The 17,682-nt window shown below is 42.1% G+C and overlaps 1 protein-coding gene and 1 long non-coding RNA gene across 3 annotated transcripts in view; one reads left to right on the forward strand and one right to left on the reverse strand.

Annotated features, from left to right (window-relative positions):
• Positions 1-13,976, reverse strand: LOC105097557 (uncharacterized). Its single transcript, XR_837957.3, has 4 exons — positions 13,876-13,976; positions 1,323-1,458; positions 1,070-1,145; positions 1-40 (listed from the first exon to the last, which is right to left on the reverse strand). It is a non-coding gene; the product is annotated as an uncharacterized LOC105097557 (long non-coding RNA).
• Positions 13,977-14,814: 838 nt separating this feature from the next.
• Positions 14,815-17,682, forward strand: part of TBCEL (tubulin folding cofactor E like) — a 56,848-nt gene continuing 53,980 nt past the window's right edge. Inside the window, exons 1-2 of one of the 2 annotated variants that reach the window (XM_031443478.2) lie at positions 14,834-15,026; positions 16,290-16,345. The gene's annotated coding sequence lies outside the window, so the exon portion shown is untranslated. Of the gene's footprint in view, positions 15,027-16,289; positions 16,346-17,682 lie in introns of both variants that reach the window. The other variant, XM_031443477.2, reaches the window with a different exon arrangement.

Below are 17,682 nucleotides of genomic sequence, written 5' to 3' on the forward strand. Positions count from 1 at the left end.
GGGTATGTCAGATGGATAGCCCCAAGCAGCCGACAGCCTCCTGTGGAGAGAAACACTGTGATGACAACATGAATTACTTTCAGATGCCCCTCGCCCTAAAGACAGATCCCTGCTAGGTGGCCAGCGCGGGGATCAGAGATTAAACTTGTTTGATCTTCAGTTTCTCGAGTGAGACTGTCAGTAAGGAGCTGTTGTGCCAGAGGGAAGGATGCTTCCAGCCAGCTGAGTGTCCCATGGGCAAGCACACGCCTGAGACCCCATTCGAATTTCTTATCAGAGGCCGCCTTCTTCCTGGAGAATGCCGTGGCAGGGGTGACTCTGAAAGGTGATGAAAGAGATGAAAGGTTCCCTAGACAGCCACCTAAGCCAGCCACCAACATCGAAAGCGTTTCAACTCAATACCAAAGATTGTCACAGATAATCGTAATCCCATCTGTTGGTCCTAAACTTCTTCCGACAGTGAGGAGAGGCACTTGCCTTAAAGGCAGTAAGGACAGTGATTATTCTGCAGGGGCTTTGAGGGAAAAATCCATTCCCTCCAAAGCTGAACACCAAGGCTTGCCCTGCAGGCAAGTGGTATGATCTGGAGGTTAGTGTTAACTGCTGCAGGAAGGAGTCCAGCTGTCCTCAAACACTGCATGTGCCCCGTAAACCGGCTGTGGTAGCTGCAAGTGTCAACAGAGTGGTTTCTTTGGGTTAAGGAGGTGTAATACTGAGTTAGGTCAATCGTTACCCAGTAGCAGAGACAAGATCTGGGGGAGGTCAGCTTCTCTGAAGGTTATGGAGGTTCCTGCCTCCAAGGATCCCAGGGTTTCTGGAGACACTGGGTCTGTGGGAAAGCTGGTCCCGGAGACAGTGGGGTGGGGATGGGGGTGGGGAGGGACAGGGAGAGAAGAGAACTAGTGTTTCTTTCGTGTCTGTTGTGTCCCAGGCATGGCACTAGGTACTGTCTCTTAAATTATATTTAATTCTTATTTCAAGTCTCTGAGGTAGTCTTTTTTAACCCTCATTTCAGAGCTGAAGAGCTGGAGGCTCAGGGAGTTGAAGTAATTTGCCCAGGTTCACAAACCTCTCCCCACACGGACGTGAACTCAAGCTTGCCAGCTTCGAAGACCATGCTCTTTCTGGGACGGCATGCCGACTCCCTGGAAATTAAGGAAACGGAGGCTTATTTGACAACTGGGTCAGCCAGCGTCGCCTGCCCCAGCAGCCTAGGTGGGAAATTCTAAGTGTAAGAAACCCCATGGTCTCCCTTAAAACTTCCCAAGACTGAAATGAAGAGACTAGATTGATAACCAGATTTCTATCCCCTCAGGACTCACCTGCGGTTTAGAGTCTTGTCACCAATTACCACTGCTGTCACCTCTGTCGCTGCGGCCACTTTTGCTTTTTCACAGATAAGACTCAAGGGGACGTAGGACTTTCTCCTTAATTCCTTGCTATACAGCTGCAACAAGGCTAAAATGATGAGACAAGACAACTAAAGGCTTGAGATAACAAAGGGAAAAGAAACATGGAATAAGAGGCAACTAGTTAACCAGGCTCCGGAGTTGTGGCCGCTTTCCAGAGCCAGTCTGTCCTCACAGGAGCCTTTTCCTAGACACCTCCTTACCCAGTTTCCAGCCTGCATCTGGGTGGCAGAGGCCAACTCCCCCACCCCACTCCATCCCACCCGACTCCGCCCCACCCTAAGCATGTAGAACACGTTAAAGCATGTCTAAGGACGTTCAGGCCACTGTCTAAAGTCAGTCTCCAAATTTCTAAGCAGCTACTTTCCCCATGCAGATGGGCATCACTCTTGACTTATTTATTTATTGGTGGCACCAAATTCATAATTTAATCTGGACAGAAAAAGGTAAAAAGGTAAGTAGTAGAGGAAAAGGAGAAGACCTTTTTACAACTTGTCAAAATATGAATATCAGCAACGTTTTTGTTTTAAGTACAACTGTTCAAAGCACCGGCAGCAACTCATCTCCTTGGCCACAGTCGTTTGAACCTCACTGAATAAATTCTTCCCATTCATCGTCCACTACATTTAGAACAAGGCTATGTTTTCATAGAGCTACCAAGTCAGCTATTTTTCAAACACTTGGAGATCTTCAAAACAGCAGTAAAATAATGTATCTATCAAGAAGGCAAAATAAATGAATAAAAATCTGATAATACCAAGGACTGGGGAGGATGCTGGGTTAAAAAGAAGCCTCATACATGCACTGCTGATAGGAGTGTAAACTGGAGAAGAAATTGGCAATATCTAGTAAATGTAAAGATGAGGAATACTCTATGAGTCATTTCACATCTTGGTGTATACTCTAGAAGAATCCTTACAAATGTTCACACGTAGACATGAACAAGAATATTCCCTGCAAAACATTCCCTGTTTTGTAACAGCAAAACAAAACAGATTGTTTTTTTAAAAAAAAAAACTGGAAAATATAAATGTCCACCAATAAAGAGACAGATTTTTAAATTTTTGATTTAATCGATACAATGGAATAATTCACAGTCATAAAAGTGAATGTACCACCTCTATGTATTTCCATACAGTGGCAAGTCTTTACAATATAATATTGTGAGTGAAAACCCCCACATCTCAGGGGAACTATGCTGTCTTTCTATGTCTTTCAACTCTGCTAAGTTGAATCATCGACCACAAAAACACCTGCTGAACCATTCTTTCAAAACGATATTCTTAATTCTATGGACGTGGTCTCAGATATTTTGGGAGGCTGAACTACTGATCTAATGCCAACAAAGATGCTTCTTCCTAAGGTCTCGTGGTTTTAGAGCATCTGCAACATACAGAGGGCTACCGGGACCGGCGCTGGCGTGGTCTTGGTGTGTACTGATAAAACAAAACAGATGCAGGCAGGAAAGCAAAACCAGAGAGCATCTCCCTATCACAGATGCATAAAAGGGGCAGCGACTTCGTTAAAGGAATGCAGATAAGTGGTTTTTAATGAGAATGTGTTAGTCAGTAAGAATCAAGACTGTCCAAGAACTCAGATTGTACTGTTGCTACCAGTAGAGTAAAAGGATCCAGAAGTACTTCTATCCCTCCCTCCCGCTCTCTTTCTCTCTCTCCAGTAGGATATTAAATCTGCTCAAAAGAGCAACAGAGCGATTGATTTCTGTCTTCAAATGATTTTCAGTCTTATGTGCTTATTTGGAAGGTATTCATACAAAATAGAAAGGGTTTACAAGAAATTGGTGGTTGGGGGGACCTCTTAATTAATGGTAGAAATCTAGGGGTGGTATGGGATGATGGAAAGTCAGAACTGGAGTCAAATTCTGCCTATGAGCTGATGGTGCTTTGAGCTATTCATTTGATGGTTATAATCTCCAATGTCTTTTTTTCTTTGTAATATAAAACCTCTTGTAGCATTGCTGAGAGGATTACAGAGATCACATGTGCAAAGTGCAGATGTACACGCTTGGTAAATAAGAAGGGCCCAAGAAATGGAAGAGTTTGTGATGATGATGGTGGTGGCAGTGGTCGTGACACTTTTTCAGGAGGCTGCTGTGCACTTCCATCAGCCACATCCTCCTCACATTCCCTACACTGGTGGGAAAGGCATAGGAGCCTTCAGGCTGATCAAAATTTAAGTCAGTAAAGCACTTAGTGGCAAAATCTAACTTCCTGCACGCAGATGATAACCAGCCAGTATATTTTATTAATATGAATTTTCTGGTTCCAATTTCTGGTTTCACATTATTGATCAGCAGAGAGCTGATGAGATAGACTCTCCTGGGTCCCTGAAGAATCATTCTTAAAGAACTACCCTTCAGTGAGACGCTATTAGCTGAGATAGAAGGTCTTTATGAGAAACAACCCAATGAACCTCACTAACTCTGTTGTAAAGAACTTCGTAGAGGCTGATGTTCACTGCATTGAACAGCGTCCATTAAACTCGGCCTCTAGGGAAGGAGCCCTATCTGATCTTGGTGCCAAAAACAGCTTAAAAAAAAAATCCCTTGGGTATTTGATTTTAGCCTTTAGAGGCTGTGAACTGACAAGGTTCCTTTCCTTTTGGAATGAATATCTGGAAAGCTCAATTAGAGGCCCAACTGTAAGCTGCATGTCATCACTGTGTGCATTTTTTTAAGCCTCACGTTGGAGTCATCTTACTTCCTGCCCCTGCATTTAGCTGGAAGAACATTCATAGCTATACACTTACCTCTGTGCGACGCACTGCTCCATGCTGAGCTATAAAAGAAATTACGCCAAGTATTGTCACTCCGGGTGGCCTAAAGATTGGTGCAAAGTAGATTAGCCTGAAGTTTGGTTTTCTCCCATGGAAACTTCATGCACACATGTCAAAACGCTGCTCCGATAAAGGCAGTTAAATTATTAACTCCCGCCTGGAGCCTAAATAAGTGTTTTCCCCAATACATCATTCATAATATACCGTTGCACCTCGGGAGCTGAAGTATTAAAGTGCTGCTTGAGACATGCTGGGAAAACTCTGGAAAATAACTTGCTAAGAGAAAAACAGTTCAGGAAAGCAATCTGAGGTTCCATTTTCCTGGTGGGACGCTATGTGGGATGGGTGGTACTGCTTATGTGTAAGCAAAAATCTGTTCCATATGCTGAAAGAAAGACAAAAGCAGGGCCAACCTGAGACACTCAGCAGGGAATTGATGGGGCAGAGAGTCCAGGACTCACACTTCTGCCATCACTGTCATCTTTAAGCACGAAGGGCCACCATTACACTTTTTTTTTTTTTTTTTTGCTTTCCTTTTGCTCTCTGATGTGTTGGCTTTTAAAAAATTATATATATTAAGCCTTGCCAGAGGTTCGAAGGTACAGCTTAACTCACTCAAATCACATGCCTTGTCTCTGCCTGAGAAGAGTGTGCACAAGTCAGCACTTTATCAAAAGTGAGGTGACCGGCCTCGGTTCTGAACCACGCAGAGTTCCCTCTTATAGGAAAAGTACCTGGAGGCTTTCCTCCCTGTCCCAGGGCTGTTTGCATCATAGCTCTCTTGGTAATTCTGTCAAAATTCGCTTTTTTCATTTCTTTCTGGGCCCAATCCTGGTGAGATGCTGGGGAGATGGGTGTAATTTCATGAGAGAAAAGCGTTAATTTTTCAGTCGAAAAGAGAGGTGAGGAAAAGTCCCTTCTTTCCTGCCTTCATGTCCCACAAAAATGCTGAATTTCATCCCTTCTTTTTAAATTGCAGAATTAATGAAGAGAAGGGGAGAGCGTGGTCTTGCGCAAGACAGGTCCTTGGAGAAGTTTCTCAGGGACATACAGGAACAGAATTAGCAGCCATAAAACATAGAAATCTCCATTCTTCCCTGAAAAAGCTCAAAACACGTGGCTTGAGCCTTATTCGTTCCCTTCCGGACATGCCGTCCTGATGCAGGGTGACAGCCTGATGGTTAAGGTGTGAGCTCTGGAGTTGGGCTCCTGGGTTGAAATCCCAACTCTACTGCTTTCTATCGTGTGCCTCTCAGCGGATTCCTGCACTTAACTGCACGAAGCCTCATTTTTCTCAGCTACACAATGAGAATGATAATAAGGCTACCTACCTCATAGGACTGCTGTAAGGATTCAGTGAGACAATCTTTATGAAGCATTCAGTACAGTACACCTGAATATTAAGCACCAAAAGATATTAGCCATTATTATTTATAGGATCAAAATCATTTTAAGGATGGCTGATTCACAAAATTTTACTTTTAAAAATCCCTTTTTAATGAGAAAATATTCTTCATGCTCCTATACAACAGGGTCACAGTTATACATTTAGTATTGAGCAATTAAGAATTAGTATTTTTTAAAATTGCAGATACTGACACATTTTTTAAAAGCAGCATGTGTATTTGCAAACTGTAGTTTACTCAGGGTAGGATGCACATGGAGATTTTGCAGACCCCTTGTAAATATCTCTCCAGGACCCCCGGAATCTGAGTCCATGGCTAAGGAAACGTTGCCTCCTTGTGACCCTCTGTTTTGTGAACAGTTGGGTTCAGTGACATGTTATAAGGTATTTCATGACAGAGGGCTCCGAGGCCAAACATGCTTGGAGCATGCTGCATGAAGTTAAATTATTTTCTCTGCTGCAAATTTATTGGAGCATTTATAATGCAAATAATTACAGTGACTTCCCAAGAGGGTAGTATAGGATGTGGCTCTTTGCAAACATTTTTGACAAAAGCTGTGTGTGTGTGTGTGTGTGTGTGTTTAAAAACACCTGCAGCAACTTGGGTGCATGAGGACTTGCAACTCACCTTTACTAGACCTTCTTTCACTGGCATGGTCCCAGCTCATGCTGCTCAGTGGCTTATAAAGTTTCCCTGCTGCTTTACTGCTGCCACTAACACTGCCATTAACCTCCATGCTACGTACTTCAGAACTGCTTTCCTTCTTAAGATGCTACCCTTCTTTAAATAGCCTCCCCAAAGTGTTGCCTCACTCTCTGAGTTCACTAATTCTTCTGTGAAGAAAGTTGAGGAAAGTTCCGAATGTACAACTTAGAGGGGTTTGATAGCTACCCTATGTAAGCATCTCTTCCCACAACACCACGATGTAGTGACTCAAGATGATCTAAGCACCTTGAATCTTCTCTACCTCCAGGCAAGTTTCCCTCCTTTCCTGGAAACTGGGGAAATCTTTCCCCAACTTTATTTTTTTTTAGTATACTTTAATTCCAGTGTCTTCTTAACCTATTAGCAACAAGAACATCAATGTTTCATACCATAAGACTCCCTGCAACCTGTTCCAGAGTTTCTCAAGTGGGCGAACACAAACCTCTCCCTTATTGGTTGGTTTGTTAAACAAATATTTGTAGATTGTCTGTCTGAGCTGGGTATCTGTGGGGGCAGAGATAAGTATATTTTGGAGGTGGATAGTATTTGGTAGAGTCAAGAATGAATCCCATGTTACTGGCTTTAGCAATTGGTATAGAAAGTGGTGCTAAGATGGGGAAGACCAATTGGGAGGGGATGCAGGAAGGAGACTGAGTTTCCTCTGGTCATGTTAAATTTGAGGCATCTAAGGATGGCCTACATAGAAATATCAAAAAGGCAGCTGGGTATGGAGGTCGAGGGGCTCAGAGACGTCTGGGCTGGTGATTTAGAATTTATCAGCATGAAGTTGTTACTTAGATGACATGACCTACGGAGAAACTAGACAGGGAGAGGAAGGAACAGGCCTTGGAAATAAACCCTAGGGGACTCTAACATTTGGAGGTAGGGGAGAGGAGGATAAACTAGTCAAGGAGACTAAGATGGAGCAGTCAGTGTGAAGGAGGAAAACCAAATGATGATCCAGAGGCCAAAAAGAATGGGGAGGTTAAATGAACCAAATGCTACTGTGAATTTAAAACGAAAACAGAACTATCCGTTGGTGATCCTCACAAGAATGGTGTCAGCGGAGAGCGGTGGAAAAAGAATCCAGGTTGCAGTAAACCGAAGAGTGACTGGTGAGAGAAGCAGAGACAGCATGTGTAGCAACTATTTTAAAGACATTTTGCTGAGAAGAGGGGCAGAGAAATAGAGCAGAAGGGGGAAGGGTACAGAATGTGAAGTCAAGAAGATGGGAAATGCCAGAGCATGTCTTTGTTCTGATGCGAATGATCCAGTAGAGAAGAGACCCATGAAGCAGGGCAAGAAGAGGAAAACCAAAGGGTGGAGGACCTTGAGTGGGTGAGAGCAGAAGAAATCCAGAACACAAAGGGAGGACCCGGTCTTTGGCAGGTGGAAGGATGTGGTCTCCAATTCAGCAGCAGAAGAAATGGGGGCAGGTGCAGGCTGACTTTTAGGGAAGGTGTAGGAAGGTAAGTGAGTTCACACTGATGGTGTTTGTTTTTCTTAATGAAGTCTGAAGTGAGGTCATCTGCTCGGCATGAAGGGAGATGGGGATACAGGCAGTTTAAAGAGAGAGAAAGGAATCTTAAGGAGTGGGAAATTAGAAAAACTCAGCAAGATGGGAGGGCAGTACTAAGTGCTTGTTAGTTGTTAGAAATAAAGTACATCGGTCAGCTCCGTTTCATGATCTTCTCGCGCGGTACTCACCTTCTCCAGAACTGGCACTGTCAGGTCCATCCTCGGGTTTGCCAGGCAAGAAGGACAGAGGGAAAACAGGGGCACTGTACTTGGGGATATTTGCAAGGGGGTGAGTAAACGGACAGACCACGGAGTCTAATCTGTATAGCACCCACTACAATGGCTGGTGCACAGTGGACAATAATGAGCAGATGGAAAATATACATCACTCCTTACACGACTTCAACGATCCATTTATGTATCCTCGGCAAAGTTGAAAGGTTTAAGTCTGTAAGTGGAGAGAGTGTTGGGCCAGGGACTGGGGTTCTTTAAATTCTTGAGGCTTGTCCTGCCACAGCTATCTCACTAACTGTTCACTTCCCTTTTCCCCATTGTGTATTTGATGTACTTACATACCAAATATATACACATACATACATATGCCGAACATATATATATGTTTTTATATATGAGTGTATGCGTGTATATATAACCACATGTAACCCAAGAGAACAAGAGAGCAGTACATGGCATTCTACTCCACTGATGGAGGCAGTCACAAAGCCCATCCAGGTCCAAGGAGAGAGGACACAGGACCCCACTACTCAATGCAAGGAGGGCCAAAGAACTTGTGGCATATTTTAAAACTACCACAGAATCAGTGAATCCGGTCATTAAATAAGGAGAGATCTTTAGTTTCATGGAAAGACAGTCTAATCGCATGGAGGTGATGCGTATTGCTGTGCAACCAATTCATGTAAAATGTATGGAATAATGTGACCTGCTCTTGCAAAGTCCCCCCTGAACCTTTCTTTTTCTCATTTACTTTTCCCTTTCTGTCGTCTACCTTACTTCCCTCATTTACAATTTTACGTGAGAAGAGGCAGGTTTAAATAAGTCATATGGGAGTAGCTTGAAGAGTTTTAGATAAAAATGGCTCTAAAATTCTAACAAATAAATAAGGAAATAACATAACAGGAAAATTTTTTGTTGGAGAGGATTATCTCCCCAGTGCCTCAATAGTTGGCTGGATCTTTTGGATTAACATTATGTACAATATATTGATTTGTACTCAGTGTTACTTCAAAACTGGTACAATTTTTTTAAATGACATATTCACAGAGTTCAATGAAGCCTCCAGAGGCAGGTGAGCAACTAAACCTTCCAAAACAGATGGATACCTGTGAGCAATATTTAATCTTAATGGAAAGCCAAGTTTACCTATGACAAGTTTCTGGCTTGGGAGCAATGCTTACTGGGATACAACTCTGCTGAGTTAAACGTTTACAGAGAATAGAGAACAGGGTAGCCAACCAGCTGCTTTCTGTCAAGCCTGCATTTAAAACATGCCTCAGAACCGCTGATTAAATGTTCTTATGCATCCTCAATTGAGTCTCCAAGTAGTTTTCTAAAGCATAATTCAATAATACAATTAGTAGTTGAACTAGGTTCCAATGTTACTCATTAATTCACTTATTCCACACATTTTGTCGAGTAAGTAAGTACCATGGCCAACTCCTGAGCAAGTTACTGAATGCTATACTGTGATGTATGTCAGTTTTAGAGATTCCTCTTTTAAATGATTAACCCTTACTGGAGAAAAATGACTTGAATTTGCATACAATTTTCCCTTAGAAACTAAATGAGTAAGTGCATGAAAAGCTAAGAAGAATATCTGGCTCTAGCAAGAGGACATTGCATGTTTAGCTACTATTATTAAGCATAAGATGATCTAAAATTCTCTCAAGTTCCTGTATCTATTCACACTATTTCTTGACTAGGTCAGAGATTGGTAAAAATACCAATATCTCTCATGAACATGGATGCAAAAACCCTCAACAAAATGTTAGGAAATCAAACCCGACAATGTACAAAAAGAATTATACACTACAGTGAAGTGGGGTTTATTCCAGATATGCAAGGCTGGTTTAACATTTAAAAAATCAATTAATGTAGTTTCCATTGTACGGATCTTTCACTTCCTTGGTTGAATTTGTTTCTAAACATTATATTCTTTTTGGTGCTATTGTGAATGAGATAGTTTTCTTATTTTCCTTTCAGGTATTTCATTGTTAGCGTATAGAAATGCAGCTGGTTTCGGTATGATTTTATCTCCTGCAATGTTCCTGAATTCGTTAATTCCAACAGTCTTTTGTCTGAGTCTTAGAATTTTCTATGTACAAGATCACATCATTGGCATTAATGACAATTTTACTTCTTCCTTTCCAATTTTGTTGCCTTTCTTTATTTTGAGTGATTTTTCTAGCTAGGACTTCCAGTACTATGTTGAATAAGAGAATGGGCACTCTTGTCTCATCCTTGATCTTAGAGGAAAAGCTTTCAACCACTCACTGTTGAGTATGATGTTAGCTGTGGGTATGTCATATTATTTATTTACTTTATTATATTTACTTATTACATTGAGGTATGTTTCTTCTATACCCCATTTGTTGATGACTTTCACAATGAAGGATGTCGTATTTTGTTAAATGGTTTTTTTTGCATTTATTGAGATGATCATATTATTTTTATCTTTTATTCTATTAATCTATTAATCACATTTATTGATTTGCATATGTTGAACCATCCTTGTATCCCAGGGATAAATCTCACTTGAGCATGGTGTGTGATCCTTTTAATGTGTTGCTGAATCCAGTTTGCTAATATTTTGTTGAGATTTTTTGCATCTATAACCAGCATGGATATTGACCTACAGTTTTCTTTTCTTGTAGTATCCTTAACTGGCTTTCGTACTGGGATAGTCCTGGCCCCATAAAATATGTTTGTGGGTGCTCTCTCCTCTTCAATTTTTGGGAAGCATTTTGAGAAGGATTGGTATTAATTCTTCTTTAAGTGGTAGAATTCAACAATGAAACAATGTAGTCCTGGGCTTTTTGTGTTGGGAAGTTTTTGATTAGTGATTCAATTTCCTTATTGGTCTGTTCAGATTTTCTGTTTATTCATGAACCCTTGGTAGGTTGTATATTTCTAGGAATTTATTCATTTTTTGGATAAATTCATTCCATTTGTTGGCACATAATTGCTCACAGTACTCTTTTATGGTCCTATGTATTTCTCTAGTATCAGTTGTAATAACTCCTCTTTCATTTCTGATTTTAGTTATTTGTGTCTTCACTCTTTTTACTTAGTCAAACCAGCTAAAGGTTTATCAATTTCATTTCTTGAATAAAAATGAAATATCACTGCAGATCCTGTAGCTCTGACAAAGATAATGGGATATTATGAACAACTTTATGCTATAATACATTTGAAAACTTGGAGTGATCAAATTCCTGAAAAAATACAACTTACTACAACTAATGCAGGAAGAGTAGGAAATTTTGAATTATGCTTAATTATGAAATAAATTGAATCTGTAATTTAAAACTTTTCATATAAAACACTCTAGGTCAAAATGGCTTCAACAGATAAGTCAAACATCCTTCATAAAAATTGTTGTGAGAATTAAAGGAAATAGTTTATGTGAAATATCTCAAGAAGTGTTTGGCACATAATAAAAACTCAGAAAGTAGCTATGATTATTGTTATAGCATATTCAACCCTGAATTAAAGACTTGGCTGGAGGACCGCAGACTTGGAATCTTAGAATTGGACTGAATTAGACCAGTCCGACTGATGCAGGAATTATTCAAACATAGTGCTAATCAATTCCACCTTTGCTTAACCTATCCCAGTGACAGGGAACTTATTAGAACTGTCTGAAGCAGCTCCAATTCTTCGAAAGTTCTTCCTCATTAGCTTGAACCATATGAAATTGCTGTTTGTACGCCAAAACAATCAAATTACCAACAATTTCTAATAAAATGACCAGAAATTTGCCTTTCTGTTACTTCCTCTCATTTTACTTCCCTGTCCACTCTCTCCTTTAGAGAGAATGTGAAATCAATGGTGAACAAGATAGGCTAGCTCCTGCCTTTGCCGAGGCTTACGTGCTTGACAAGCAGACAACAAGAAAATAAGCAATTACATATAATTTTCAGTCTCAAGGAGGTGGAAGAAGAGTATCTCAAGGGAAGGGCTTCGCAGAGCAAATTCCTCTAGAACAGGTACATGCGGGGTTGAAGGTGTACAGCAGCACTGCCCAGTGGAATTGTCTGTGATGATGAAAATAGTCTACTTTGGCACTGTGCAATATGATAGCACTGGCCACATATGGCTACTGAGCACTTGAAATGTGGCTAGTGTCATGTGACTCAGGAAATGCAGTTTTAATTAATTTAAATTTAAATAACCACATGTGGCTACTGCCTACCAGATTGAACAGCGCAGGAATAGAATAAGAAGAGACAGAGAGTAACAGGATCACACATGAGTTTTAGAAAGATAATTCTGACTGTCTTTTGGAGATAGACCAGACAGCGATCGTGTCTTTAGAAGTTTTCTCTATAAGGGGAAAGAAAGGAACAAAAGAGCCGACTTTGGGAACTCCCTGAAAAGAGGAGGGCCCTGACTTAGTAGGAGATGGAGTGAGGAGAATTTAGGACACCTTGTTCCTGAACCCAGACAGAAAAGAAATGAAGTTTATCCCCCAAATCTGCTGTTCCTGGAAAATCTGTAAAGAGGAAATAGCCCTTCTCAGGTCACTGAAATGAACCAAGAAATAAAATGAAAAAAATCTAACCACAGAGAAAAAAAAAAAAAGGAACAAAAGAAAAATGACTGAAGGATATTTCAAAGAAATAAGAAGTGTATATAGTCATTCCTTAGTGTCCTCAGGGGATTGTTCCAGGACCCTCGCAGATACCAAAATTCACAGATGCTCAAGTCCCTTGTATAAAATGGTGTAGTATTTGCATATAACTTACATACATCCTCCCACATAAATCATCTCTAGATTACTTATAATACCTAATACAATGTTAAGTGCTATGTGAATAGTTGTAAATACAAGGTGAATGTAAATGCCATACAAGTAGTTGCTGCACACAGCAAATTCAAGTTTTGCTTTTTGGAACTTTCTGGAGTTTTCTTTTTTTCCCAAATATTTTCTATCTGCAATTGGTTGAATTCTCCAATATGGAACCTCAGGGTATGGAGGACCGACTGTAACTAATCACACCCAGTCACACACAGTACTCACATATGTGTTTATGTATCTTGTATACAGTATTTATTAACAGGGATAACCCACATTTGTTGCCTTTTTTCCTACTTGCTCACAGGACATCTAACTTCCTAAGTATTTCTGGGTGTCCCCAAGGGTACCTGAGCTCACAAGTCAGCCTATCAGTTAAGTATCCATGCAGCATCCACCTTGTTCTTCGTCCTCTATGCATATTTCACTCAGCTCTTCTCATGGTGCTTGTCACTGAGGCTACTTTAGACACCAGTCATGCTAATAATCTTAATGCCTCCAAAGCCATTCATCCAAAGGTGCCAGAAAGATGCTCTGTTCTCTGTAGGAGGAGGAGGAAGGCCCCCATCTCAGCAACCGAAGCCACACTCTTTGGGTCACCTTCCCCTTGATCCTCAGAACATTTTCTTTCTTTTTTTTTTAAACATTTTTTGATGGGGGAAGGTAATTAGGTTTGTTTGTTTGTTTGTTTGTTTTAATGGAGGTACTGACGATTGAACCCAGCATGCTAAGTACACACTCTACCACAGAGCTATATGTTCTCTCCATCAGAGCATTTTCTTTAGCTAGCTTTTTTAGGCTTTTTTTCCCCCTTCTGGAACTCCTCTGAGCCCTACCTATGGGGTAAGTCAAAACAAAATAAAATAAAAGAAGTCCCTAGGAACTGCCACTGAGTTACCCCTAAAGAAGTTTATTTCCCCGCCTCTAGGAACTAATTAATACACGTGCGTGTACATCACAACACCTCACCTGCTCCCTGAGACACACTGCATGAAAGCACACACACCTTATGCACGTGGACCTTGTCAGCTCCCAGCTCTTCAGCGAGCATAACCATACAAGGCTGAATTCTCTTCCGGATCAGCCAGCACCATCCCTCTTCCATGCCTGTTCCTGCAAAAGAAATGGTTGAAAAAGTACATAAGCAATCACAGCCCAACAGTCAGGTGTAACGTGTATGGAGCTGGAGCAATAGCAAAACATAATGTGAAGACTTGACTTTGGTGCCAGACTGACCTGGATTCAAATCTCAGCCTGGTCACTTTTACTAACTGGATGGTCTTGGGCAGATCACTCAACCTCTATGAACTTCAGTTTTCAATTCCATAAAATATCTACTTTGGGAAGGTTGTAAAAATTAGAATACGGACAGGGCCTGGTGCCTACAAGGGGCTCAATAAATGGAAGATGCTGTTACTACCTTGGTGTCAGAGCACTGAAAGCTTAGGATGCTCCAGGCCTTGCGCAGGAGACACAGAATAAAGGCCAGAATGCTACCAAATGCAAAATCATCTTGGGATCATATTAGATTACAGCCTAGGGTTCGCCAATGAGGACACTCAAGCCAGAGATAGGAAGTAAATTGATCAGGGTCATACTGCAAATTAGTGACAGAATTGGGACAAAATTCTAGGTAAGTCAGGAAAGGTTGAGCTTAATGCTCCTTTCTGTAAAGCAGCAGCCTCTCGGAGGCCCAGGCTTTGCAGTGACCTGCCCCTATTCCACTCAGATGTGGCAATACGTACTCCTCCTTTGCACCTAGCTTGTCCCCTCATGACGGGCAAGAAAGAGAGAGAGCTGATGAGGTGCTTCTAGCGATGACTAGGCCGGCAAAGACATCCCCGTCGCCATGGCAACCCCAGCTTGGTCCTGGAGGACCCGCTCCTCCTGGCGCCCCCTCCCATTCACGCAGCGGACGTGACACGTGCGGCGGGGTCACGTGTTGTTGTTGGGCCGGGAAAGCTGCTTCCGGGTCAATGCAGGACACTGGGCTCCGGCGGCCGGAGTTGGGGACGAGGTGAAGCGGAGCCGGTCCGGGGCCGGCCGGGAGCAGGCCGGAGGCTGAGCGGCGGCCACGGCGGCGGCGGCCGGGAGGGGGGAGGAGAGGCGCAGCCCGAGGAGCCGCCGCAGCAGCTCCGCCGCCTCCCGGGCTGAGGGGTGAGTGGAGCCCGGGCCTGCCGGCTCCGCCGGCTTCTCGAGGCCCGAGGGGCTCCCCTCCGGAGCCGGGGCGCCGTGCGAGGACGCAGCGGGAAGAACTCGGAGCGGGACGAGGCCTGCTTGGGCGAAGGGGAGGATGGGGCCGGGCCTGGGCCGGGGCAGAGCCGGGAGGGCCTGGGCTGGGAGAGGGAGTGAGTCCCGGGCTGGAGGAGGGCGTCTGGGGGAGCCTGAGTTCCTGGGAGAATCCGGGCTTCTCACTGTGCCCCCGGGGGCGTGGGGGATGGGGAGACGCCCCCTGGCTGGTAGGAGATGGAGATGAGCCTGGGGCTTCTGGGGAGATAGGAAACTTGGCTCTGAACCACTGAATTAAAAAGAAAAAAAAAAATAATAAAGGACATGTCCCCAGGGAGGTTTGGGGGGCCAAGGAGCGGGCGGGCATTCCCAGGCTCTTGGGATACTAGGCCTGCACCTTCCAATGGGCTGGTAAAAGGACGCGGTAGTTTTATAAGGGCTTTGGGGGGAATCGTTTCGCCCCCAAGATACCTGACTGACAATGAGGCGATTGGAGTAAGATGGGGCCTGGGAGGAGGGTACCCCATCCTGGGATCTGAGAGAGGAGGAAGGTAAGGATCTGTGGGGAGCTGCATTCTCAACAGAGTTCGGGTCCTCTTTTAGGAAACATGCTGGGAATTGGTGAAGCGAGAAAGAAATTTAACACCGTCTTCTCTTGGGACAGTGCTCCTAGAAGTTGTAGTTAAGGAAAGTTGGTTGGAAGAGAAGTGTTTATAGTCAGTGGAGGAAGGAGGAGCTCTACTCTGAAGGTTGCTAAGCTACGAGAAGCTTGTAGGCACCGCCTAGGGCTGTTGTTTGGGGAAGTTAGCAATTCTTTCAGGACCAAATACAGGCTTGGCTGAGACTTGTCCCCATTCTTTGCATGCTGCCCCGGAGCCCTTCAGTTGGTTTCCAAGAATCCATCTTGAGCAAAGAGATGATGTGTAGATGCTGAGAACTAATGAAAACATTCAGCCTTTGGGTCCCGAGACATTGGACCTAGATTTCTATAAGCTTTCAAACTTTTTTTGAGTCATACTCCATAATAGGTACATTTTACATCATGATCTAATACATACCCGCATAGGAATGAAAAGTTTTACAAGGCATTATTTACCCTTTTTACATACGATGCATACTGATCATTCTTACTATATTCTATTCTCTGTCATTAAAAAAATGCTGACTGATACCTACTAAATTGGCTTGTAGGTCACACGTTGCCGTTTGAAAAACACTCCTTCCAAGACACATTGCTTTGGCATCCGGTTAGTGTCCTCATGTTGTATGTTTCTAGAGCGCAAGGATGATTTTATATAAGAAGATGGATGGTGGGGCTGAGGGGTGGCAGAACCAACCAGGTGCAACTGACTGCTTCATTTGTCCACATATAACATAGCGTATTTAACTCGTGTTTTATACCATAATCGTAATATTTGATACCTTAATGTCTGATCATTTGATGAAATTTTTGAAATAAGTGTGTACTTTAATTTTCTCTATCCTTTGCTTGTGTCTGAGAAATATGAGAGGCCTAGTTCCATTCTAGTTGATTTATCCCTACATCTTTAATGTAATTTTACTTTAATGTTACAGTATTATAAATATACACTTATTTGCTTTTCTGGTATTTAAAAAAATCTCAAGCTGAAACCCGGATTTTTCTAATTTCAGTAATTAGTAAGTAGTATACTCTTTCTCCATGATTAAAGGTATAAGTTCATGGCTTTAGTAACTTAATCATAAACTTAAGTATAACTTTGAGTTAGTTGACATCTTAATTCCTCCCATGAAAATGATGTTTTCATCTGTTTAGATGAATAGTATTGTAATAAATGTTAATAAGTATTAGTGAACAAAGTAAGAGGCCTTCATGTGCTGCCGTGTTTGAAGTCTTTTAAAAAGTTGTCACACAACCTGTTCTTACAGGGCGTTGAGTGTCCAATGATGTTGCCTAATTTCAGTAGGTAAATTTATACGGTATGTACTTAAGACCAGGTAATAGTGGTAACTTTTGTTGGTGACACCTTCATATAGTTTGGAATGTGGAATTCAGAGGCCATCAGGAAGACTTGCCCACATTAAAGTTCACCAGTGGGGTCACATTCTTGCTTAGGTGCCTTGTGAAAGCATTCTTCTTATCTTCAAGCTTTGTGCGTTATAAATCTTTCTTACCTTTAACTATTTATTGATTGTATTGTGGTTACTGAGGAGAGTGGTATGCTGGCATGTATCAGCCGTCCTTTAAAAATTACCTTTTAATCAGGTAAATATTTGTTTGAAAATATTTAGCTTTAAAGAATGTTTAAAAGGTTTCTTTTTTGTGGTAGCTGTTTGGGACATTAAGGAAGATTCTCATTAATTTCATTTTTCTGGGAATCATGTGTACCTGTCAATAAACAGTTGTGGAGAATTTACCCTGAGTGATTGTGTGTGCTTTTTTATAGTTTTCATTTCTTCTCTTGAACCTCAGACTCTTAAGTGTTTCCACCTATAGCTGGCTCTTTTCTCATTCTAATTTTTGCTTCCAGACTGCTGTGGGTTTGGAAATTAGATGCTTACCTTTGTTAGAACTTCGTGTAAAATTAGATTGTGTAGCTCTGAA

This window comes from Camelus dromedarius, chromosome 34 (assembly GCF_036321535.1).
Source record: "Camelus dromedarius isolate mCamDro1 chromosome 34, mCamDro1.pat, whole genome shotgun sequence".
Lineage (NCBI taxonomy): Eukaryota > Metazoa > Chordata > Mammalia > Artiodactyla > Camelidae > Camelus > Camelus dromedarius.